The 26,998-nt window shown below is 41.6% G+C and overlaps 1 protein-coding gene across 1 annotated transcript in view; it reads right to left on the bottom strand.

Annotated features, from left to right (window-relative positions):
* The window catches only part of LOC124545305 (fatty acyl-CoA reductase 1-like), a 233,108-nt gene extending 213,480 nt beyond the window's left edge, over nucleotides 1-19,628 (bottom strand). The window contains exon 1 of the mRNA XM_047124202.1: nucleotides 19,576-19,628. The gene's annotated coding sequence lies outside the window, so the exon portion shown is untranslated. The remainder of the gene's footprint in view (nucleotides 1-19,575) is intronic.
* Between the last annotated feature and the right edge of the window lie 7,370 nt (nucleotides 19,629-26,998).

Genomic DNA, 26,998 nt, shown 5'->3' with positions numbered 1-26,998 from the left:
CCACTTCTGTATACAATCTTTCTGACCTAAACGGGTCCTTTATTATTACAGTTCCTGGGTGATGCAACATTATACTGACAACAGTCATGTGCTTATACTGACAACCCCACTGTTCGTTTTATCTTATTTTGGAATCATTTAAATAAAACAACATGACCTTCCAGTTGGAGGCATTTAGTACCCCTTTTCCTTCTGTGAAATTTGTCAGTAAGCTTTTTGCCTTCCAACAAGCGAAATGCGGCAGAGTACAGCCAGTAAACGATTCACAAACCACGATTTAATGCCGTTAAGACGATTTCTTTAAACTGGTGTATTTTGCCCAACAGGTGTCACAAGCAGTGTTTCTGTAGCTGTGGGAGTCATTGGTTGAAAAAGAGTTTAACACCTGTGGGTACAGCAGTGCTAAATATTCAAAATGATTATAAAAAAAAATGTTTCACATGGCTCTGAGCACCATGGGACTTAACTTCTAAGTCATCAGTCGCCTAGAGCTTAGAACTACTTAAACGAAACGAACCGAAGGACATCACACACATCCATGCCCAAGGCAGGATTCGAACCTGCGACGGGTGCTGTGCCGAACTGTAGTCCCTACAACTGCTCAGCCACCCCGGCCGGCAAAAATGATTATCAACCTAAGTCCGAGTTCATCCACAAACTGAGGCGTATTTATAATATTCAAGCTAGACTGCGCATCCTTGTCTTCCTTGAGTGGGCGTTGAAAGGTGTTGACACACACGTATACAATACAGTGAATGAATACTTCGAACGCTATAGTTAACTTTGCTCTCATAGACTATTTTTATTTAAATTGTTCTGGTTCTTATGCGTGCAATATGCGTTGTAGATACTGTATTAGAGAAAAAAAACTGACCGCCGAGTCGTTCACGTAAGGTGGAAAATACAGTCGTGCTCCCCTCTGAATTTTATGTTCGGCAATATGCTCGATCTGGCAACATTGTATACTGCTACACTTCCCAGAGGAAGTCTTCACTGCAGTCTGAGTACATCACTCTTGTCTACGACTGTAGTCTTTAGGTAAAACGCGAGAGCAGCTAATATAACGTCTGGTAACCAATAGCACAAGTCGACAAAATTTTTATCGCCCCTTTCCTCTCGGTGCTGAAGCTATGAATATAATTCAAGCGAATCTACAATATATTTCACTTTCTGTCACATTGGTGTTAACAGTTTGGTTCAACAATATTTTAGCGAGATATTTCTTGGCCGACCATCTGCCTGTGAACACCGCGTCGGTCTGAGGTCTTTGGGACCCATTTGCTGCCTACCGGTGGGGGCTGAGTCACTGTGCTACCTTGCCTTCTGCCGACAGTGTCTGCTCCACTCCTCACTCTCGAAGGTTTTAATGTTGTTGAGTGGTGACCCAGAAAGGCTGTCTATGATTTGTGTTTCACACTCGATAGCAGTGGAGGCACAAAACCAATTTTGTTTGATGAGTATTTTATTACACGGGTATGCAATACATCAATGTGGCATGGAATTAATTTCATTGTTTCTGATCCAGTGCACTATAATTAAAGGGTCACATCCTGTTCTTTTTTCTTTCACAGGAGATTCTTCAAATAATTTATTTTGGTCATGGACTCATATGTGTTAGTCAAGGCACAGAGAGTAAATGCAATGGAATGTGTTTGGTTTCTTTCTTTGATTCCATATGGCAAATTGATGTGAAACATTGTGTCAATACCTGTCAGAATCTGCTCTATAGCTACTAAGGCAAATTGCTTGTTTTGAGGTCCATACATTAATTAATGGAGAATTGAACACTGTTCAAAAGTGATATTTAAAATATTCAGTTGGATTTAAAGCGACAAAATTGCCCATATTTGAAGCTACCCAGAGACAAAGTAAGTTGCTAGAGCCGCTGTTAGCAAATGTCAGCAGAGAGGTCCTAATTGCTACTGTGGAAATGTAGCATAGAGACCTGTAGTAACCAAGAGGTTCATTTCCTTCATACTTATCACCCTGGCATGTGAGTCTTAAGTGAAGAACAATATTGAATTTCGCATCGTTGACGGTCGACTCGAATTTCTTCAGAGACGCTTGTATTGTGAAGCAGCATAGCAGTCAGAAAGCGGAGATCTATGACCATTAACACAACTTACTGTGTCGAGTTACCAAGAGGATTTTGTGTGTAAAGGTTTTCTCCCGATTTTGTTATAGAATTTTTTCTGGAAATTCGTAGCTCCATAAAATAAATCCGAAAAAAAGCTCACACACGCTGGCCCCTACCACCATTAGAACTGACGACTCCTGGAACCGTTGCGACACGAGACACGGGTAGTACCACGGGGCTATGGACACACTGCTGCCAGCACGCCACTCTCATCATGGTGTTGGTTGCTCAGCCTCATAATGCATCGTGAAAGATAATAAAAGTTGTCACTTATGTGAAGAACAGCATTTCTGTAGCCAAAAAATTGAATTTTCTGTCTCAGTGTCTTAGATTACAAGAGGATTATATAGCATGAGTCATTCAAATGAAAAGAGAATATCAAGTAAATTTAGCAAGTCAATTCAGTACAATACGCGGAAGTGATTGCACTGTCACAGTGTTGCCAAATGTTTGTGACGATGTTGCCAATTCTCAGCTGTGCTAGGAACAGCTCTGTAGCGTTATGGGAGGAGAATCCTTTGTTCGTGTCATAGGAGGATACGGAGAGGAGGCGCGGTATTTGGTTAATATGCAGCGTTTCCTCCTACCACTTGTGTCAAATATTCAGGTGTGTAATCTTCCTTCATGATTACAGTTCCCCAGAAAATATATACGAATAAAACACTTACCTTGTTACTTTGCGACAAAAGATTATTTCAGTAGAATGAAAAGTCTTTGGAAATCAACTTTTCCCACCTGTCACGAAAAGTAAGATAAACACTTTGCACCTCGAAATCGATTGCATCTATGTGCAGTCTTGTAATCATACAAGTAGAATTTCATGAATTGCACGAGAATGTAGAAATATATTGGTGCGAATGGAAGCTGTAAGAAACACAGTTAACTAATTATTCTGTGCCACATAATAATCAATTCATTTGAAAATTCAGAAGAGAAGAAACTAAAAATTACGCCCATTAAGACAGAAACTAATGTGCAGATGGCACTGTGCACATCTGCGCTTTTTCATCTTCAGATCTATACAAATAATGTATATTAACCAGCGTATTCTTTGCTTTGGTAATGTTTCCCTCTTGTTTAGTCTTGTAAGGATGAACTGGATCCACACCCATGAGTCTGATTGTTCCTTTGTATCCTTCCATCTACTATCTTTGTTTGTTACTGTTCGGTGTTCAAAAAGCAAAATATTATCCCTGCTCCCACGAGGTATCAAAACGAGGTCGCAAGAAGGCTAACGAATTACAATCAAAATGCAGTGAGAAGCCAATATGTCTGTCGTCATGGTGTTAAGTCGACAGAAATAGTTGGGTGTTATTGCCTGCATCACCGGCATTCTGTTGTCGTCTTCTCTTACTGAGATTTTCATATTACCCTGAACACAAGACGCAGAGATAAATGTGTATATTCTCCGAGACGAAACATCCCACATTCCATTCATCCTGATCCATTCGTTTCGTGCATCGGCAGCAATGAGTGATAGGAAAGTTGCTGTGAGGTGACGAATAACAATAACAAAGGTAGTAGTAACAAATCAGTAATCAAGGATGTTTACTGCATTACAGACAATTTTTAACGATTAACAAAATAACCAAGAAAGGCTGAGTGTTTAATTGGCGTACTGCATACCTGTTCTTACCACTTTGTTACTGAATTCTGTTCTGGTTGTTTGCAGAGAGAAAAGAAAGAACCCTGTAGCCATACACATCGCTAGTACAACGAGATATTACCTATCAACTATCCTTGCTTTACATCACGAGACGAACTTGGTGTCACTGAGCTGATATTTGAAATACATTTCTGTTTTCTCTCTCTCTCCTTTTTTCTTTTTCTTTTTTTCTTTTTTTTTTTTTTTTTGAGGAAAGCATCGATAAGCGCGAATAATAAGCAAGTAGGCATATAGCCTGTTTACAGTAATTTTCATCGGGATACTTAATGCAAAAACAAAACTTTTAAGTGTGTTATTGCGTAATTCCAGTTATTGACAGTCTATTCGTGAGCTTGCTCGCATTCAGTTGGGTGAAACCTATCACAGAATCAAACAAAACACAAATATTTCTTGCACCATGCGCAACACACAAACGAAATCTCGCTGCACTGACGTGTTGTCCGATACATTGCACGGAAAACATATCTGATTCATGTTGCTAAATACAGCTCTATCAGATATCAGTTTTGATGCGTACCAAGTGTATAAAAGTATATCTTGAAATACGCAGAACGGCACATAGAGATATTCGACTGAAACATAGCCATGACCGAGATTGTAACTGGGGTCGACAGCATCGAAGTCTACCACCATGACAACTCGAACGCTGACAGTGCTCGGCCGGTTACTTACGTTTACTGGTATCAAAGCTACAGCTTGAAAACATAAAAATATTAATAACCCGAAGATCATTAACTCTGGAACCCTCAGAAAGTAAAACAGTCATCAGTCGGAAGAGTGGTTTGAACACCACAGTGTTTTAATAGGCACGGTCTTGTTGGAGGTGGTATGCCGTTGCTATCCTCCGACCTATGAGCTGACTTACCTACCCAGTTAACAGGGGAGCCTACAGGTTAACGTGGCTTTCGGACCACAGCGCAACTCGGCATTTTTCACAACAACAAACACTGCCCGAGGGGAAATAAGTGTCAAAGGGCACACAAAAATTGTGTGCCTGGCGAGGGATCGAACCTGAGACCTTCGTAACCATAGTCTTGCTCTGTATAACTTTGCCACAATGCAGCTCCTCCTCTGGTTTCTGGTTGGCATTAAAATTGAACATCTCTCGTCTGTGCCCGCGTTGGCACATTCATGTCCCTCAGGAGATCACACTTACGGGATTACTCTCGTGAACGTGTGTGTAAACGCCTTCCGATGCCCACTCAACGAAGACATGGATGCACAGTCTAGCCTCAATATTGTAAATACTCCTCAGTTTGTGAATGAACTCAGACTTAGATTGATAATCGTTTGAATATTTAGCAGTATTGTACCCATTTGTGTTAAACTCGTTTTCAAACAATGATTTCCACAGCCATAGGAACACTACTTATGATACCTCTTAGACAAAATCCTTACGCAGTGCTATCAGACGAAAAGATCAACCTGACACAAACTGTGGGAAATTTGTTTTACAACCTTGGTACCGGGATAAATAGCTTTTCCTATTTGAGATATTTGTGAACGTTGCTGCATAAGAAGATTTAAGAAGAAACTAAATTCCTTCAGCTACGCCAATGTTTAAAGAAATCGTCTTTACAGAACTAAATCATGGTTTGTGAATCGTTTACCGGCTGTACTCTGCCGCTTTTCGCTGGTTGGATGGCAAAAAGCTCACTGACAAATTTCACAGAAGGAAAAGGGGGACTAAATCCTCCAACTGGAAGGTCATGTTGTTTTATTTAAATGATTCCGAAATAAGATAAAACGAACAGTGAGGTTGTCAGTATAAGCACATGACTGTTGTCAGTATGATGTTGCATCACCCAGGAACTGTAGTGATAAAGGGCCCGTTTAGGTCAGGCAGATTGTATACAGAAGTGGAAGAGGGAGCACCACTAAATTCTACAATCCGTATGCATTACATACACACAGAAATTACTGTTACAGTGTAGTTATGGAGCCCAATGAGTGAATTGCATAGTTTCCGGTGAGAAAGAGCACTGGCAAACTGTCTTCGCTACATTAGGTTGCTTAAACTGGTATCACTCTGAGCTTGAATTTATGGTCAGCGACTAAGTGTAAGGACAATGAGTCGGATGCGGGTTTTGCAACTGTGAAATACTTTCCTACATTTTAGAAGCGAACATTAAATTTGAACTAATATTGCGAAAATTATGAACTTGGATAGCTTAGAATGAAAATCTTTCTGTTTATTGCAAAGGAGAACAATTGATATTCTAAAACATTATCTGTCATACACAACTTGAAACAGAGAGGAGGAGGAGGAGGAGATTAGTGTTTAACGTTCCGTCGACAACTAGGTCATTAGAGACGGAGCGCAAGCTCGGGTGACGGAAGGATGGGGAAGGAAATCGGCCGTGCCCTTCCAAAGGAACCATCCCGGCATTTGCCTGAAGCGATTTAGGGAAATCACGGAAAACCTAAATCAGGATGGCCAGAGACGGGATTGAACCGTCGTCCTCCCGAATGCGAGTCCAGTGTGCTAACCACTGCGCCACCTCGCTCGGTCCAAACTTGAAACAGGTCACATCGACCAAATCATATGAAATAACTGGCAGCGACGTATCTTGGAAGGCAGTAACATCCCTTGGATTTTGGTATGGCAGTATTCGACAGCCATTTCTAGGCGTAAGTAAATGAAGAAAGGCAGCGCGTTTTTGTTATCAAGTAACATCTTCATTAATTACTTTAATTTTAATGTAATCTATGAGTGATTGCTGATGTTTGATATTAGCATGAAAAGGATTGCGTAGACAGGGAAAGAACCTGTTCTTGGGCAACTACTTCTATAGTGACCAAAAGGCCTTAAATGATCTTCAAGCACATGTGTTCCAGTAGCGGTATGAAGAAAATGATAGTAATAATGAAGGTAAAAATGGAATTATCCGGTAAATTCACACTTCACAGTGGATTTTCTTGAACTAAGAAATTTCCTGAATTAGTGAAAATTTCAAAATGGCTTCACATCGAGGCTATGATGCCTAGAAGAGTCTTTACATCCTACTGACGTGAGAATAGCATAATCTCCGCGTCAGAACCTTGCTTCTACTTAACCATTTAGTAGACTCGCAGTTTTTCCACCGTGACTAATTTTGTAAGCTATTCACATCATCCGTTACAGCACACTCCTGGGGCTGGGAAATGTGGCCACAATGGTCTGGTGGAGCGAACTATCACAAGTGCAATGCGTGGGTTCAGGCCTTTTCTTTTAAGAGGCATAAACTGATTTACTTTACCTCTGGTAACCTCAACGTTATAATCCAGAATCCGCATTAAGCATCATTTGCAACTGGGCAGAGCCGGTTTGCGTTCGGAAATAACATAGGTGGAGGTCATGGTAAACAGAAATACTGTCGCCAGTAAACTTACTTACACTAGAAAATTTTATTTTATTTGATGAACCAATAGCCATTTAAAGGAACGGGGGTCTTGGTGCTGGACTGTGATTCGAATTCGTATCTCCTCTTTCGAGGATCTGAATCTCTGAGAACAGTATAGTTCAACCATTTCGTCCCATTTTCCAAGACTGCAATCTTCTCTAGGTCTCCTCCAAAGGTAAGTATGTGGGTTCGAATCTTGATCCAGGACGAAAATATTCATAATTTAATTTCAAGCCCTTTCACGTGCACACCGGGCTGCTAGTGAAAATTAACATGCGTTTCTAATGTCTGTTCATGTGTTGCCAACAATCTCTGGTCAAACACGCACACATCTTACCATTGGTGAGTAAGCTATATTCGTGGACGAAATAAAAGAACGATAGGAGTGCGGTTCCATTGTCGCTCAGGCACCAAAATTTGTATCCTTATTTTAGATTCAAACACCTGGCAGCTGGTGAGAGAAACCGATACGTAATATTTGACTTTACTTGGTTAACATTCCGATTATGTGTTGGGTTCGTATCTCCGTCACAGAACTTCACATCATGCGCTTCATCTTTAAATGCATATACACTTTGTTACTTCTGAATGGAGGTATATCAGACAACTTTCGTGGTTGGGTAAGAGGGATGAAAGGGTCTTGATAGGAGCCCCGGTTTATTACAAAAACTGTCGTCTTTTATTTTCAAGTTTAGATTTGGTTACTGATATTGGTGAAAATATCGGGAATTCATGACTCTTCACAGCTAGTCAGCAATATAATATGATTAGATTCGATTAATATTTGTTCCATACATCATGAATACGACATTTCGTAATGATGTGGAACGTGTCATTTTAGTGAAAGATTTCTTAACATGACAGTATTCAGTTCCTTTCAACAATTTTTTACCCTCTCACTGACACTTTTATATATATATATATATATATATATATATATATATATATATATATATCGCACACACACACACACACACACACACACACACACACACACACACACACACATTCTTTTTTATATTTGTTTGGTGTGCTCGCCTATCGGCGAGGCACGAAAACGTCTGTGAGTGAGTTTCTTAGTTTTTAGTACAGTTACGAAAGAAATATAAAAACAACTATGAGAGTCACTGATTTATGATGCTCAGTTTGCTGTCAGTTCTGAGTATTATAAGTACAACGTTCCAGTCCGTAAACCTAGTTGCAGAAATGCGAATCAGACGCATTTCGTATTCCAGGCCGTAACAGCCGCGTCTTTCAGACGCCAGCTATGGTCACTTCCAAGCCCGCTGTAGGATCACATCGGTTCGTATTCTTCCTGCTGGTATTGTAACTGAGATTTGGCAACAAGGCAAGGTATGTTTGGCAGCTATGTGATCGCCGAGTTACTTCCTGGTGTGCACGGAATTAAGCCTCAAAATTCACTTCGTTTTTCTTGTCATTTCTATTGAATAATCTGAGTTATTATCGCTTGAGGTGCAACTGAAGATTGTAAATTTACGATTTTCAGCCCAGGAAAGTCGTTGCACGGTAAAATCGCAACTAATCTCTTCCTTTAAATAGCGGTTTACTAGTTCTAGCCACTATTGGTCTCGTGTTAGGAAGGCACAGCACATACAGCCTCGCTAGCTCTGTGGGATGTGGTGACCTATGAAAAAGCGTCGGTTATGGTTCGCAGTTCCAGTCTCGCTGAGTGAAACGTTCTTATCTATTCTATGAAAGAGCTACAACCAGTCAAATCGAACATCGATAACGAAATCGCAAGAAAATACTTTCAGTACATAGTGCAATGGTGAAAAACTAACAATGCTGCGCAACAGGTAACGCCTCTTTCCGCTGCTAACAAGCAAATTTTGAGTTTCTAGGAATACATAACTTTATTTATGAAATACCACATTTGCATACCTGTTGAGTATGACACAGCATACCAATTAAACACAGACCGAATCGAAATATAAGTGAGTAGTATCTTACTAATTCGTGCCGATAGAGGAACGCTTGTGTACAGGTACTCAGTTTTATTAAAACAGACTTTCGCCGTAGGGTATCGTGGGTAGTTTTATTTCATTTCTTATAATACAGAGCAAGATTTTCGTAAGGTTCCTTTTAGTGTTGTTAAAACAATACTGAACATGAAGAGAAATTAATCATCAACGATATATGCGAATTCTCTTATGTTATCTATAACAGTCTGACATGCACCTGCAGTTTATAATACCACTATCAGACGGCAACTAATGTAGAAAATTTTTTTCTGACTATTTGGGCACGATGCGCTCTCCCCATACGTAATACAAAAGCTTCGAGATGAATTTGCTGCCTGGCCATCTGTTAAACCTGAAAAAAACAAAACGTCGCAGAAGTTAGCCGTTTTTCCACATGCGGCTATTTTTGGTTGAGAAGTGAAGGGAATTATGTTCAAAGTTCCATTAAATTGATAACTTCAGCAGACAGCAGAATTGCGTTTTGAAAATGTAGCAGCGAATGTAATAGAACTCGCGACGTCTTATCTACTCTGCGCGACGCTTACCATTACCCTGCTAGCAGCGACGTAGCTACAGCAACTCCAGAAGTCAACAACAGTTCCTCCAGAACCTCAGTATCCCACAGTGCTGTGAGATAATGCAAATGGCCGAATCTAGACTACTGAGAGACAGACAGTTACAGCTTTTCTTTTGCACTGCACGACGTTTTCAACAAACTGATAGCGCAATAGAGTAGCTCAAATGGAAAGGAACACTTCCTATTTATATTTCTGCATCCTACACTTTTGGAAGTTCTGTGTTGGTGGCAGTTACATGATTTTATTTCGGTGATTACAAAATAGAGTCGAACGTATGTACCGGGTAGCCGAGGCAGCTAGTTCATAGCGATTCGGTCAACCAAGTAAATGAATGCGCTGAACATGCTGTAAACCACTACAGGGAGCCTGTATGTCATAATTCTCATCGAGTGTGCCGAAGCTGCGTTATGATAGAAAAATGAGTCTCAGCGAAGAGGATTTGGTGGTCTGTTGGATGGATGATAGGTTCCTATGACGACGGTCTAGGTTCGATTCCAAATTCTGCCTATGATTCTTAATAGGGAGAGACAGATTCTATTCTCCTCTGGCTACGCCAAGTGAAAAAGGTATAATGGCATTGTGGTCTGAAATTCACATTAAACATGATATTCCTTCTCTACCAAGTAGACGTTAGGTTGAACCACAATAAAGTCATGAGTGGCGACATATAGAAACTCTTATCACCAGTAACCTTTCTTATGCTAGTTATTGATTTCTAGTGACGAAACAAACGCTGTGTAGGGGCACAGGACACTTATTCCATCTTTTATTTGAGCTTTTGTATTAAAAAAATTGGTTCTTAACTGGGAATGCAACTCAGACCGCCCTTAACGCGGAATTTGATCCCTTCGTGACAATACAGCTCGACTACAATTTGTTGTTTGTTCAAAACTGCAGATTCCTCAGCATCTCCACATATTACGCGTGCATGGGGTTCGATTCCCAGTCAGAACTGAACTCTTCCTCATATTATTTCTCGTTCAAAAATGCTCACATGTCGTTGCTGGTGTAACAAACCCATATTTAACGTTCGTTTGTTCTAGAACATAACAGCGATAGGTGCCGGGTTAGAGTCCTGAGAAGGAAAAAAGTAATACTTCGTCTCGTCCATTCAGTTAAAACATCTAGCTACTGCCGAGAAAATCCGATATATCACAGTTGATTGTGCTTCGATAACAATCCGATTAGGTTCTGGGTTCGAATCAATGTCCAACACAAAGCTTTACCTCGCGGCATTTCAAGTAAGTTGCTTGTGAGGAATCAATATTTAACATCTCTCGTAGTTTGTTAACAGGAACAGTAGATACTGAGTAGGAATTCGCATCCGTTAAATGTGGCTGGCTGGCTCTGAGCACTATGGGACTCAACTGCTGAGGTCATTAGTCCCCTAGAACTTAGAACTAGTTAAACCTAACTAACCTAAGGACATCACAAACATCCATGCCCGAGGCAGGATTCGAACCTGCGACCGTAGCGGTCTTGCGGTTCCAGACTGCAGCGCCTTTAACCGCACGGCCACTTCGGCCGGCCGTTAAATGTGTTTACGTTATGTAATTTAAAGTTGATATTTGCTAACTGATACTGTCTAAAATCGAGGTATATCACTCTCCGTATGCCTAGTCAGAAATAATTGTTAGTTTCCGTCAGTCACGAAATCTTAGTCTGCGTGGCCTGGGTTTGAATCCATATGCAGAACGAGACTGTTCGTCGTGTCATTTGAAGTTCATACATATTCTCAACTAGCTGCTAGTAAATAACGTAAATTTTTAATGTCATTTTGTGTTAAATAACAAGTATGGTATGTTACTTTGAAGAGGAAATCATGAATACGACGAACTTACTACGTGTATTATCCATCTGACCTAATAACGAGAGTGCATTTCAGGTATGTCATTTATTGCAATAAATGTGTGCTTACAAGCCTTAAGGACAGTCTTATCTGTTATAAGATGTTCCCTGATATTTGTAGTATCGTGGTATTACTTTACATCTTGATTTATTGCGATACAAAGCAGAGTTTTCTAGTGGTGACTTGTTGGAACCATTTTCAACAGTCAAACGACTGTACCAAGGAGCGATTAGGGGACCTGCTAGACAGCTGCATTATGTGCGTTGCATGCGAATCTGGCGAAATGCAATTCAGGTCGTTCGGATACTTTTGAGTATGACTGTACAATGGCTACATTCCTGCCAATCTTTTCTGTAGTGTCGCTCTAGGAACATTGAACTTCTTGTAACCCTATAAGATGACCTCGTTCGAACTCAGTGAGGTGTTGATAATTGCGTCTTTGTCGCCTTAAAGGCATCGTTGACTAACAACAACCCACCATATCCAGTCTCAAAGATAAGTAACTATGATTGTTAGGATTCGATTGCAGGGCAGACCTCACGAAGCTATGGACCCAGATTGTCAACAATGCACTGTGCAAGCGGACGGTGGCTCAATAATGGTGTGGACTGTTTTTGCATGGCGTGGAATGGTTTCTTAGTTATGTTTGGCTACTTTGAGACGATTTACAGCCATTCATGGACTTCATGTACCCAAATAACGATGGAATTTTTATGGATGACAATGTGCCATGTCACCGGGCAACAGTTGTTAACGACTGGTTTGAAAAACATTCTGGACAACTCTAGTGAATGATTTGGGCACCCAGGTCGCCTGAAATAAATCTCATCGAATATCTATGGGACGTAATCGAGAGGTCAGTTGGTGTACACTCACTATTTCTGCAGGGGACTTGCAACGAATTGTTTGGTCCATGCCACGTCGAGTTACTGGACTGTGCCGGATAAAAGGAGGTCCGATATGAAATTAGGAGGTATCCCATGCCATTCATCACCTCAGTGTATATTGTAATGAAATCAGATCTAATTATGCGAAATAATAGCATATGATGAAACTGGCTCTGCCTGAATAAAAAGGAAAAGTAGAAAAGAAAAAAATGCCACTGCAGCACAAGAAGCCGAGGTTCAGCTATAGAATGTTGACGCAAATGAAGACACGGGGATGCAGCTTAAAAAAGGGCTTCTAGCAGGATAAAAACATTGCTATGGTGCGATGCCTCTTGGCAGCCTCCTAGGCCATTCGTTCCCCGCTGATTTTTGGAAGCAATTGCTTGGTTCAGCGCACAAAATCGGTCATCCTGGAGATAACAGCACAATTAAGTTTACCAAGGACAGGTAGGTTTGGCCAAGTGTCAGAAATTACTGCTGCCCGTGGACTAAATCGTGTTTTGTGTTCGAGACACCTACAGTTTGTCGCCACGTTCATAAACCAACAGACCAGTTTTCCGAAACGACATGTCCACGTTGACCAAGTCGGTCCACTGCCTCCATCTGAAGGTTTCAGGTATAACTTCACGGCAGCTGATCAATACACCCATTGGGCCCAGAACCGTAGACATTCCTCGCTACATGGTTCGCCTTATCTGGCTGTGCGATACATGTCACAAAAGAGCAAGACAGACAGTTCGAATCTGCCCCAGATCTCGATCTAACTAAATTTTGTGGACGCGAGCAGCTTCGCACCACTAGTTACCAGCAAGCAATATGTTGACAGAGCGCTGGCAGAGGTCGCTCAAAGCCGCGCTTAGGTGCCATGAGACGACATGGACTGCAGCAGTATCGCAAGTGTTATTTGGTCTCCACACTGCCTTCAAGCAAGACCTCGGCGCGTCAGCATCCGAGATAGTCTACTCAGAGACACTGCGGCTTCCATCGCAGTTTTTCTCATCACAGCAAAAATGGTTCAAATGGCTCTGAGCACTATGCGACTTAACTTGTGAGGTAATCAGTCGCCTAGAACTTAGAACTAATTAAACCTAACTAACCTAAGGACATCACACACATCCAAGCCCGAGGCAGGATTCGAACCTGCGACCGTAGCGGTCGCTCGGCTCCAGACTGTAGCGTCTAGAACCGCACGGCCACTTCGGCCGGCTCTCACCACAACAGTTCCTCTCCGAACTGGATCCGCCCTTCTACTGCAACAAGTTACGGAGTCGAACCACCAGGCTACTCCCTACACCGGCATCCACCACGGAGAATCACACATTTTCATTCATAAGGATTTGAAGAAGTGCTCAAAAGTTATGCTGAGAACAGATGCTGTCCGCTCGCCTCTACAACATCCTTACTCTCGCGCTCACCAATTTTAGAAGCGTAACGAGCTTGCCACGCAAATCTTGCATAACAATAAACCTGCGCCAGCCTCACTCTAAAGTTGAAAGCCAACTTATCAGTAGATCACCTACGATTCGGCAGCCCTGTCCTCCGTCACCAGGTGTGAGGTCAACGGGCCGCCCGTTTCCGTAGCGCCTACACGACCATCGTTCTAGGAGCCCCCAGTATCACATCGCAAAGACATACGCTAGGAACCAGTTTATATGAGTTCCCGACATTGAGTCTGACGCCAGTTTGCTTACATTCCCCGAGCTCCACTATACCACAGGAGTTGGGAGAGGGTATGGTTGGTCTATGTGTGAGCGGAAGTTCGACAAACTGTTTCAAGTGTAGTGTCTTCTCCGTGGTTGAGAGCACAGAATACAAATATCCATGGAGTGAGCATTCTGACGCCCAGAACGAGAGTTCTGTCTGCAGCATCTGCTGCAGCTCAAGTAACGTGATTTTAGGACGCTGTATTTTAAATTGTATAGCCCTTAACTTATTTTGAGTGTTGCTACTTCGCTGTTACAAACATATCACCCTTAGAAGTAGCGTGAAACTTTGTGTGCGCGTTTCACGGAAATCTTAACGATCATATGCCAGGAACTGAACTTGGCTTAAAGATGTGAAGAGCAATAGTATTGTGCTTTTTTGAAACACTGTCATAGCTCCGATTCCACTTCACTTTTTTTTTTTTTTTGGGTGAAGCGATGAAAATTAGCAGTCAACAACATTTCCTTAAGGTTTCTGTTACACTTATTCATAATGTCGAACCTCTATTCCAATTAATAAGTTACAATGACACCATAGACGGCGACAAAGTGTCACGAAATAACAACGCATTTGGAACTACGAAATTCTTACAGTAAGCACGGTATTCGACTTGCACCACCTGTTTGCTATAATTATGTTCAATTGTTCTTTATTCACTCTTTTGCTTTTTGTAGATCCTAATGTATCTATAACATTTTTTGGAATCTGACCAGAAAAAAAACCATACACCATGCAAAAAAAGAAAACATAAATAAAATAAAGTAATATAAAACATACAAGAAGTGGCAGCCGACACAACTTTTTTACTTTTTCTATTGCGCTAATTACATTGTAGAATCTCTTCTAACTAATTGCGCTACAATGACACTGTACGGGAAACTATCTCATGTAGAATTTCCTAGATACAACAACAATTTGAAAATATGCATAAATTGGAGGAAATTAATCAGGCTGTCACGTATAAATTTTATACGGAAATGAACGTTACACTTATATATATATATATTTGCAGAAATTATCTCTACAGTAAAATATTTTATAATAACGTGACTCATATCAATATCACACTCACAATTATACTTTTAACATACACACCTATGAAAAGTAACTGCTCCTCCTTTCATATACTTCTCTTTACATTCGCGGCTACGACAATACCGCATCATGTGCAGAAACGTATATAAAACAAGGCGAATACGTGTAACATTCAAGTCACGCTATTGCCACTTATTGTAGACAGGCGCCGGCCGGTGTGGCCGAGCGGTTCTAGGCGCTTCAGTCTGGAACCGCGCGACCGCTACGGTCGCAGGTTCGAATCCTGCTCGGGCATGGATGTGTGTGATGTCCTTAGGTTAGTTAGGTTTAAGTAGTTCTCAGTTCTAGGGGACTGATGACCTCAGATGTTAAGTCCCGTAGTGCTTAGAGCCATTTGTAGACAGGCAGCGTTGTCCCAAAATCACGTGACTAGCCCGTAAGACGGACTATGCTATGCTCACTCCGTAGATACACAGTGTATTCATTTTAATTGACGACATTGAAGTATTTCGAAAACTGCACATCGGATCAAAAAAAGTTATAGTTCCAATTTGTCTGTCTTGGAGGGGGACATCCAAGGATACCACACTCGATCCCTACCGCACCCCACGCGTTGGTGGAGGGGGGCAACTTTGAAGTCTTCAATGGGAAACCCCGTTTTTTGTTGCAGATTATGATTTTAAAAAGGCAAAATCTACATGAGTTTTGTCTGAAACATTTTCTTCGTTTTGCCACAGACGGCACTGTAATCAGAAGAACAGAAATGGTTACACAATCGTCATTTACGACATGCAACTGAATGGCCCTTGAATATACAGCGGCACGTGGGACCCCACCTCCATGTTCCGAGGGTACACAGGCCAGTAATTCATAAGTTCTGATTGGAAACCCAATCCACAACATTGGATTCCTCCGACACACCGAACAGGGCACAACTCGACACGTCACTGTGCCCGTGAATCGAGGCCAACGTTACTCTGTTTTTCCAATTAGAGAAAGTGTTCACAGTACCGCCAACTTCAATACACGTAGTGATCCGCCTTCCAAATGACAGTGCTCAGGACAGAAGCATATCTGCGGGAACGTCAGTACAGGCGTTTCTGATGCCGCCGACCATGTCTTCACGGCTTGTTGGCACTTGCTGGTACACCTTATCCTTATATATCCCCTCAGAAGCAAATGCGGCGACGTCAAACCCGGCCAATTAATAGGGCCACCTCTGGCGAGTCACCAACCAGTGTAAAAACGGTCTGTTGCCTAATTTGCTGGGTAACAACCGTCATGCTGAAATCACGTACCTTGTCGAACGTCCAGGGCAACACCCTGCAGTAGTACCGGTGGTTTCTGTTCCAAAGACGTTCGATGGTGGCGACCATTCAACGTGCCGTCAATAACATCAGGACCAATGAGTTTGTTCTCCATGATGCAATACTATATGTCAACCGACCAAGGACGTCGATGGTCAGCTTTCCGTAACCAGTGGAGATTGTCTACAGTCCAGTAACGCATGTTACCCCGGTTAACGCTACCACGGTTTTTGAATGTAGACTCATCGGAAAACAGTACCTCGGCAGAGAACGTGAGGGTCGTTTTGGTTTGTTGACGTGTCCATTCACAAACCATTACTCAGTTGTGGAAATCGGAGCAGTAACACGTGGTATGAATGATATGACAACGCAGTATTGTGACGATAAAACCTACGTGCATAACGGTGTAATTGCCGGGCGCTTATCTGTGGATTGTGGTGCACTGCCGCTATTACAGCTATTTCCTTAGATTCTCCTAGAATACGTTTGCTGCGTTTCCTTTTGCCGGCCAGTACGCTGTCATCAGATATAAAGGCGTTCACAACTTTGGAAAAGAACGAAAACACTCGGCATATAAGGCAACAGCAGCCTCAACATATCTCCTAGAGTCTTCGTAAATCAGGATCATTTCACTTTCGGCTTATGTGGTTGCAACATTTATCATCCACCTGCACGTCTGTTTTTAAATGATAAGTATGTGCGCAGGCAATAAGTACTGCACATTTATTGTAATGTTGAGACCCGCTTTCTGTTATACGTTTCCACGACAAGTGAGCTCCGGTCGCAGTGTAGTGCCTGTTATGGTACGTCGTAGTACAATACAGGGCCACAGTGTGGCGTTGAGTAACACCTGTTCGATTTGTCGGATGAATACAACGTTGCGAATGTGGTTTCCAATTATAAGTTGTGAAACAATGGCCTGTGCTACCCTCGCAGCATGGACGTGGGGTCCCACAAGCCACTGAATATTCAAGCGCCATCAAGTAGCATGTTGTAAATTATGATTGTGTACCCATTTCTGTTCTTCTGATTATAGCGCCATCAGTAGCGAAACGAAGAAAATGCTTCAGACAAAACGGATGTAGATTTTCAAAAATGGTTCAAATGGCTCAGAGCACTGTGGGACTTAACTTCTGAGGTCATCAGTCCCCTAGTACTTAGACTTACCTTACGTAATATTAAGTGCCTATAATGGATTATGCGTAACGGTCGCGTGGTTCCAGACTGTAGCGCCTAGAACCACTCGGCCACCTCAGCCGGCTGATGTAGATTTTCCCTTAGAATCATAATCTGCAATAAAAAACTGGGTTTCCCAATGAAAATTTCAAAGTTGCCCCATTCCACTCAGGCAAGTGATGAGGTAGGGGGTCGAGTGTACTATGTCCCCCTCAAAAACAAACAAATTGGAATCATAACTTTTTTTGATCTGATGAGTAGTTTTCGAGATATTTCAATGTCTTCAGTTAAAAGATCACCCTCCAAGACAAACAAATTGGAATCATAACTTTTTTTTATCTGATGAGTAGTTTTAGAGATATTTCAATGTCTTCAGTTAAAAGATCACCCTGTAGTTGAGGTAGTGGATTGCTGTTCGTGCCAAGCGTTGCAAGTTGAGTTAGTTTCTGGTACCTTGGGTCTTCATTCATGTTCTGTGCGCGAATTAACGTCGTGTAAATGTTTTAAAGTTGTAAAATAAATCCTATTCTTATTCAACAATTTCGAAGGTGTGTTATTTATTGTAGTTAACGTATCAACAGCCTAAATCACAGTTCACAGGACCATAGATAACAGCTTATTTTCGATATCACTCATACTGTTCTTTGCACTCCGTATGTCAGCTCAGCGCAAACTTGTAAAATAATACTCGTTGTACACGTCACATGTAAACTTTCAAACCACAGTTTGTTGCATCGCGGAAAACCAGACACTTAAAAAGGTTGCTTCGATTTCACTGTTATTTATACGCCACGTGCCATACCTCCGTACGTCTGTCCAGACTCCTTTGTTACGTCTTCATATAGTCATCTATCGATATATTACGAAGTATGTATCTCTAGCAAAATCTATGTATATAAAGAAGGGTGTCCGTTTGTTTGTTTGTAATTCGTACGGGTTTACAGTTTTACTCCGATATTACTGAAATCTTGTTCACTTCACCTTCAAGAATAGAAGAAGATCATTGTCTACACAAGATTTCGTAACCATTTCTACATGATCCCATAATGAACATCTGGGCGGACATAAGCTACATATTTCTTAATATACACGAAATGTTGTTACCAAACTTCTTTACTATCACTTGACCGATTTACCTCAAATTTCTACATTCAGACGAAACAATGGAGAAAATTAATGAAAAATGAAATGCTTAACAAGAGAAAGACATCGTGATAAAGTGACTATTATTCCTATCGCGAGAATAAATTGCAGCGGCAATATCCGTCTCGGAGATAGTGCCGTAGTGCCATCACTAGATTGGGGGACGAGCGAATGCTCGAGAATTTGACACAAACATTATTGCAAATTCTTATTTGTTAATTAATTGCCGTTCTTATATATGCTATTACCCTAGAAGATAATGTAGTCCGTGTTTCACAGTATTTTTGTTACTATAATACACAGTGTCATTCAAACGCTGCCATAGGTCGTGAATATATTACCGACAAAAATCACTAGATTTTAGTTAGATAATGCATTACAGGCACTTAATATTACGTAAGGTAAAATCCTTTAAACTTTTAAGGCGAATATACAACTTAAAGACGCAGTGGTATTTTGCGCAAAAGTAATAATATGCCATTAAGCGTATAGCAACACAACAGCACAAAATGAAAATTAATATTTCCATTTATGGCAGCTACCGAAAGTATAGAGAAGCGAACCCAAATCTGAAGTACCTTACCGCAGCTTTGTATTGGATGTGAAAACAAAAGAGAAAAAAGAAGAAGAAGAGATTTATATCGGATTACGAAAGCAGACACCCAATTTATTGATAGGAAGGCAAAACTTCACTAAATTGTCTAGTTTGACGGGTACGCCCGATTTACCTGACACAAAGACGGCTGACTGCAATTCCCAGGCGATCCCTGCAACCTACGCTGGCCGAGTGAGGCCAAGTTAACAACTTATTGGTACTCATCGTGAGAAGAGTGGTGGTGGGGGTAAGAGCCTTGTATGCTAATATCAGTGCGATATTTTGGCTGAATAATTATCGAGTACATTACGCTACAGTTATTGTTGTGTCTAGACAAGACAGCCTAGACACAATGAGAGGAAGCCGAAAGGCACGCGCTAAGCCAAAGCAAGAAGGCGTGAGGTCTGAAACAGGATACGTAATGAATGCTATAAAGAAAAGTACGTAGCTTCTGGAATACTTAACTTTAATCCATCCTTTTGGTACATCTGGAGATTGTGGCGATACAAGTGAGACTCTTTAGATACATGCAATGTTACTAATGGCGCCTTGCTAGGTCGTAGCCATTGACTTAGCTGAAGGCTATTCTAACTATTGGCTCGGCTAATGAGCAATGCTTCGTCAGTGTGCATCGCTAGCTACGTCGTCCGTACAACTGGGGCGAGTGCTAGTCCGTATCTCGAGACCTGCCTTGTGGTGGCGCTCGGTCTGCGATCACACAGTGGCGACATGCGGGTCCGACATGTACGAGGGCAGCTCAATAAGTAATGCAACACATTTTTTTTCTCGGCCAATTTTGGTTGAAAAAACCGGAAATTTCTTGTGGAATATTTTCAAACATTCCCGCTTCCTCTCGTACAGTTTCATTGACTTCCGACAGGTGGCAGCGCTGTACGGAGCTGTTAAAATGGCGTCTGTAACGGATGTGCGTTGCAAACAACGGGCAGTGATCGAGTTTCTTTTGGCGGAAAACCAGGGCATCTCAGATATTCATAGGCGCTTGCAGAATGTCTACGGTGATCTGGCAGTGGACAAAAGCACGGTGAGTCGTTGGGCAAAGCGTGTGTCATCATCGCCGCAAGGTCAAGCAAGACTGTCTGATCTCCCGCGTGCGGGCCGGCCGTGCACACCTGTGACTCCTGCAATGGCGGAGCGTGCGAACACACTCGTTCGAGATGATCGACGGATCACCATCAAACAACTCAGTGCTCAACTTGACATCTCTGTTGGTAGTGCTGTCACAATTGTTTACCAGTTGGGATATTCAAAGGTTTGTTCCCGCTGGGTCCCTCGTTGTCTAACCGAACACCATAAAGAGCAAAGGAGAACCATCTGTGCGGAATTGCTTGCTCGTCATGTGGCTGAGGGTGACAATTTCTTGTCAAAGATTGTTACAGGCGATGAAACATGGGTTCATCACTTCGAACCTGAAACAAAACGGAAATCAATGGAGTGGCGCCACACCCACTCCCCTACCAAGAAAAAGTTTAAAGCCATACCCTCAGCCGGTAAAGTCATGGTTACAGTCTTCTGGGACGCTGAAGGGGTTATTCTGTTCGATGTCCCTCCCTATGGTCAAACGATCAACTCTGAAGTGTATTGTGCTACTCCTCAGAAATTGAAGAAACGACTTCAGCGTGTTCGTAGGCACAAAAATCTGAACGAACTTCTCCTTCTTCATGACAACGCAAGACCTCACACAAGTCTTCGCACCCGAGAGGAGCTCACAAAACTTCAGTCGACTGTTCTTCCACATGCACCCTACAGCCCCAATGGTTCAAATGGCTCTGAGCACTATGGGACTCAACTGCTGAGGTTATAAGTCCCCTAGAACTTAGAACTAGTTAAACCTAACTAACCTAAGGACATCACAAACATCCATGCCCGAGGCAGGATTCGAACCTGCGACCGTAGCGGTCTTGCGGTTCCAGACTGCAGCGCCTTTAACCGCACGGCCACTTCGGCCGGCTACAGCCCCGATCTCGCACCGTCGGATTTCCATATGTTTGGCCCAATGAAGGACGTAATCCGTGAGAGGCACTATGCGGATGATGAAGAAGTTATTGATGCAGTACGACGTTGGCTCCGACATCGACCAGTGGAATGTTACCGTGCAGGCATACAGGCCCTCATTTCAAGGTGGCGTAAGGCCGTAGCATTGAATGGAGATTACGTTGAAAAATAGTGTTGTGTAGCTAAAAGATTGGGGAATAACCTGGTGTATTTCAATGCTGAATAAAACAACCCCTGTTTCAGAAAAAAAATGTGTTGCATTACTTATTCAACTGCCCTCGTACTAATGGACCGCGGCCGATTTAAAACTACCACCTAGCAAGTGTGGTGTCTGGCGGTGACACCACAGTTATCTTAACACACTAGGGCTTTAGCGTACGTTACTCTTGAACCGGTTTCACTTCCAGTTTTTTACACACATACGTAGTTTTGTTAATCTCATCTTCTGTCCTCATTGTGATAACGAGCACTGCATTCTAGATTCGGTCTGCTGGACCCGTCTGTTTACCTGATGCTTTACCACATCTGTGTCTACTAGATCGGACACTTCTACTTCGACTGGGCTTCACGAATGGGATTTGTTTCCTGGTCAAAGAAGTTCAGTTCACATTCCAGGCGCCCTGATTTACACTTTCCAGTGGTTTAAAATAAGTGTGGTTAACCCGATGTGATTTTGATATGGGCTATATTTCGTTTGCACATCAAATACTTAAAAATGTTTCACGTAATCTGCATGTCATACTGCGGAAAGATGCCAAAGTGCAAATTGTGCAATAATTTATTTGTAAGATATCAGCTAAGCGAATGGAAAATCCTTTTTTGTGGATTTATGTGATGCTTTGGCTGGCTCTGAGCACTATGGGACTTAACATCTGTGGTCACGTCCCCTAGAACTTAGAACTACTTAAACCTAACTAACCTAAGGACGTCACACACATCCATGCCCGAGGCAGGATTCGAACCTGCGACCGTAGCATATGTGATGCTTTGGCAGGAAAAAACATACCGTTTGAAAAGCTGGCAAACTGCGCACAAAAATCATTTTCAGAAATCGATACAAAATATGATATCCCAGATTCAATACTCTTGCGAAAAAATTACCTTCAAATATTATATGCACAAATATGTAAAGAAATACTTAATATCAAAGTCAGATGTCATGTGTAGCCATTTAGAAATGGGTAAATTTTTTTTTCAACATTGCGTCACGAAAGGGCAGCGATGTTGTCGTGTAAAATTATTGGAATAATTTCTTCTATTTGAATGATCTTCTTTCAAGAACGTAAAAAATAATTTTATAAATTTAAACGGGCCTCAAGATGCATAACAATTGTTTGTTTGTCAGTTGGATGTTAGATGAAATTGGCTTGGAAACCTCAAAGATATATGGGTCTCTACTGATGAGACTACTGACTGTATCGGTAGATATATCCCACAACCTCACCTACTGTGCTGAAAAGTTTTGGAAAAGCCGAAAAAACTTTAAAATCGCAAATTTATTAGATGAAATAATGTGTAAGTAATTGTAAGCACACAAATATTAGTATAGGCTGTAAATATTTTAACAACCCCAGTTGCCATTATTTCCATCGCTCGAAGTCGGTTGTCTTTGGGGTCACTTATTTTGTTATCTAACGGTGGTTGTATTCCAACAGATTTACTTTCATTTCATATTTATGACTTAACCTTGTTACTTCCTAATTCCTTGTGGCATTTTTACTACAAAGGATGATCGGCGTGAAGCGTGAGTTGTCAGCACTGTATTAAATGATGGAAACTGTGTCTCCTCTCACCTATGGAAAGTGCATGTGCTGTTTCCCTATACCCACAAAACAAGGGAGCTGGGTTTGCTAAAAAGTTAACAAACTCTACGTCGTGTTTTAAAATGTAACACTAATCTGCCATGTTAGTACCTTTTTAGGGGTTTTGTGGCCGATAAATTAAAAAAGAAATTTTAACCAATATGATGGAGGATGGTAAAGTAATCAAAATATCTTGTCCAAACGTAAAGCAAGTTATATGTTTGTCCATGCACTTCATTGTGTATGTGAGAAAGTACGTCTGAAATATGACAACGTGAATAAGCTGATGTCCTCCACAAAGAATGTAAATACTCACATAAAATTCAAATCTTCGTCAATGAGCTTTGCCGCTGCTGTCTACCTAGGTTATGCACCAGCAGTTGTGTTCTAACAAGCTTAAAATGGCTCTGAGCACTATGGGACTTAACATCTATGGTCATCAGTCCCCTAGAACTTAGAACTACTTAAACCTAACTAACCTAAGGACATCACACAACACCCAGTCATCACGTCTAACAAGCTTAACTTAGTTTCATATTAATTAATTCAAAGATTACAATATTTGAGGACGAATGTCTTTATCCAACACTTTCAGGTCCCCCTGTTACTACCAAGTTCCGTGTGGTATTTCTACTACAGCAACGTGCTCAACTGCGTGTTCACATGGCTCACAGCGGTGTCGACACGGGGCCGGTCATGGCGCTGCAGCAGCTCCACAAAACTCTCACTTTTATCTGCCGCATTAAGCGTAGTCAGGATTTTAGAACTCTACAGCCGGCAAAATGTTTTAGTCCATGATGTCACCGAGCCAGTCGCAACGTTGTTGCTGTCTGTTTTGCACGCTGGTATGCGACAAGTAGTCGACTTAGACAAGAAAGTTGCTCGTGTAAAACAGGTTTCACAGAAGAGAGATGTACGTTCTACTATATTGTATTAATTAATTTCGCCGAAATAAAAGTTTTCTTCCAGAGCCTCTTCCTAAACCTAAAGTCACACAAAAAAGTATACTTACACTTCAATTGGAAACAGATAAGAGTGTGTGCCACATAAAAATTAAAAATTACTTGCTTATGACAAACAATTTGTAATACTGGCCGTCATAAATTAGCAGAAAACACGGACAGATATGTTCGCTGGTTTTGGATATACTGGGGGGAGGGGGGGGGGGGGAGGAGGGGCAGTCTTAGCTGTACAGAAAAGAATTCTAGCTTTATGAGTCCACAGAAGACATCGATAGTAAGAAACAATCAGCTTCTGCCAGAGGCTATTAAACTGATTATTGACCAAGGGCTTTTTATCACTCTTGAGGCGAAAAATTGCCCATGAAATCTGAATTATAGCGCTTCTGGTGGAGCAATTCACCCGCACTTAAAGGTAATTTAATGACCTCACTGGAGATAATGAATCACCATCATTATACTCAGCCATTTCGTATCCACACCGGTATATATGCCTCCTTTAGAATTTTTCATTCATTGCGGTCTTCAACGGCACGCCGTATATTCTCTGACGAGGTCTACCAACTGTTCATTTCCTTGGAATCCTGCAAAGAATTTCCTTTGAGCGTTTGCCTTCAATCCGCCAGATTAAATGTCTTACTCCGCCTCCATTTCCTAACCTTACTGTCGTAATTACAAACTCCAGTCTGGTATGTTCCCTGATTGAATGCTTTATTTCTTTCCTAATAATTCCCATTTCCACTTGTAGTTGAGCAACCTCTAACTTTTGACTGGTTTTTGCGTTAAGATATCATCCACCCAAGTCGCAACAGACAATATACGATGCTTGGAACTTAAATAGTGGCAACTATTTATTCACAATCGATACAAAAGAGTTACTTGTTTGCACCTGTTACTGTCCTTCAAAGTAATCACCAGCGTTGTGTAGAACCCGTATCCAGAAATGTGGAAGGCGTAGTATACCGTTAGCAGAGCCTGTTCTGTTGAGGGTGCGAATGGAGCGGTCTAAAGTTATGGTGATTCTCGTGTGCGACTGTGATGGTGTTACGCTAACGCATTACGGTCCTCCACGGCAGACTGTCAATGCACAATATTACTGTTCGTTCTTGGAGCGTCACCTGCGACCAACTTTACGAGAGAAGCGACGACAATGCGCAACCCACCCATCATTTTGCACGACAATGCGCGGGCGTATCCAGTACAAGCTGTGGCTGCTCTGTTCGGTCGTTGGAGCTGGGAAGTACTGTACCATCCACCATACTCCGCGGACCTGAGTCCTTGTGACTTTGATTTGATTCCGCAGATCAAGGAACCACTTCGTGGCATTCATTTCAAAAATGTTCCAGAGATTCGACAGACAGCAGACCATCAACAGAACATGCTCTGCTAACAGAATACAACACCATCCACATCGCTGGCAACGGGTTCTACACAACGCTGGTGACTACTTTGAAGGACAGTAACAGGTGCAAACATGTAACTCTTTTGTATCGCTTGTGAATAAATAGTTGCCACTATTTAAGTTCCAACGCTCGTTCATACTGTAAACTTTCAGTTTGAAAATTTCGTAGGTCGAAAGTCTTCCGTCTACTATCATGCAAAAGACTTGTAAACATCGATTCCATTCGCCACAACTTACTGGTCTGATGGACTGTCGACTATGGTAACCATGACAACAGAAGCGATGAAATGAATGAACTTGTAGCTTGATCTCCAACGTTGCTTGGCTGACACCAAACCGAATATACAGGAAAAAGCATCGGTACAAACAAGCGGAGCCAACGGTCTTTTGATTCATTATTCCACGGTTTAATAAAAAGATCTAGAACAAATACTAGATTTGTTTGTCTGAATCTTAAATATGTACTACAAATCACATGTTGACTTAAAAACTGAAGTTATAATTTGTTTATAATGCTAAAGCTCAGTTACGTTCTAAACCTTGTTGGAGGTATTGCTGATATATGATCTCTCCCAGTGGCAGCGATCTCGGGAAGGTGATGAAATACTCATATAGAGACAGAAGACTGTGAAAGTCGCAGTGTTAAAAATTGGCCATCCTCGCTTCTTTGACACACATATCAAAAGAAGTTAGCGGGTTTGTTATAAGGAATCAACCTGACATTCGCATCAAATGTTCGAAACGTACTATGAAAGTCCCAAAAGCAAGGTGTCTGGCGACGAGTAGATATCACACAGCGGTTACACGTTCAGTGGGTATCTGCGACTGGACACTCGCATTTAAACCACTGGCTACTAGTGTTTTTCCGGTAGTCGAGTCTATATTTACTATTTACATTTACAAAATTCAGCATATTTTGCCGTACACACTTTTCTCAAAAGTTTGTAATTTTTTGATAGGAATTCCTTATATATCTGTCCTTACTATCTATAAGTGGTAAATAGTGAAGATGATACTGTTCTAGGAGATTTTGTTGGTGTGGTATACCAGAAGAAACACAGCCATGTGCAACGCCACTAGACATTTGTCACTCTTATATCGTGTATCACCTTTCTTCTTTCTCGCTTTGCACACTAACACAATTTCTGGAGGCTGTTTTTTTGATGGGTTTAGGAAGATAAATTTAATAAAACCTGAAAACGACTGTTTGTAACTCGCAAAATATATAAAAAGAAATATAGGGTATTGTAGACCATTAAGTAGAACGATGTCTCAGCTTTCCAATGGTATACAATGTGCCATGCCGTCTTTTAACAGAGAATAAGAAACACGAAGAATAGGCGATAGCTGCTCTTCCCACAGCCGGCAGTATAATAACGG

Source organism: Schistocerca americana, chromosome 8 (genome assembly GCF_021461395.2).
Source record: "Schistocerca americana isolate TAMUIC-IGC-003095 chromosome 8, iqSchAmer2.1, whole genome shotgun sequence".
NCBI lineage: Eukaryota > Metazoa > Arthropoda > Insecta > Orthoptera > Acrididae > Schistocerca > Schistocerca americana.
The sequence above is the reverse complement of the archived record's forward strand: the minus strand, read 5'-3'. Positions and strand labels throughout refer to the sequence as shown.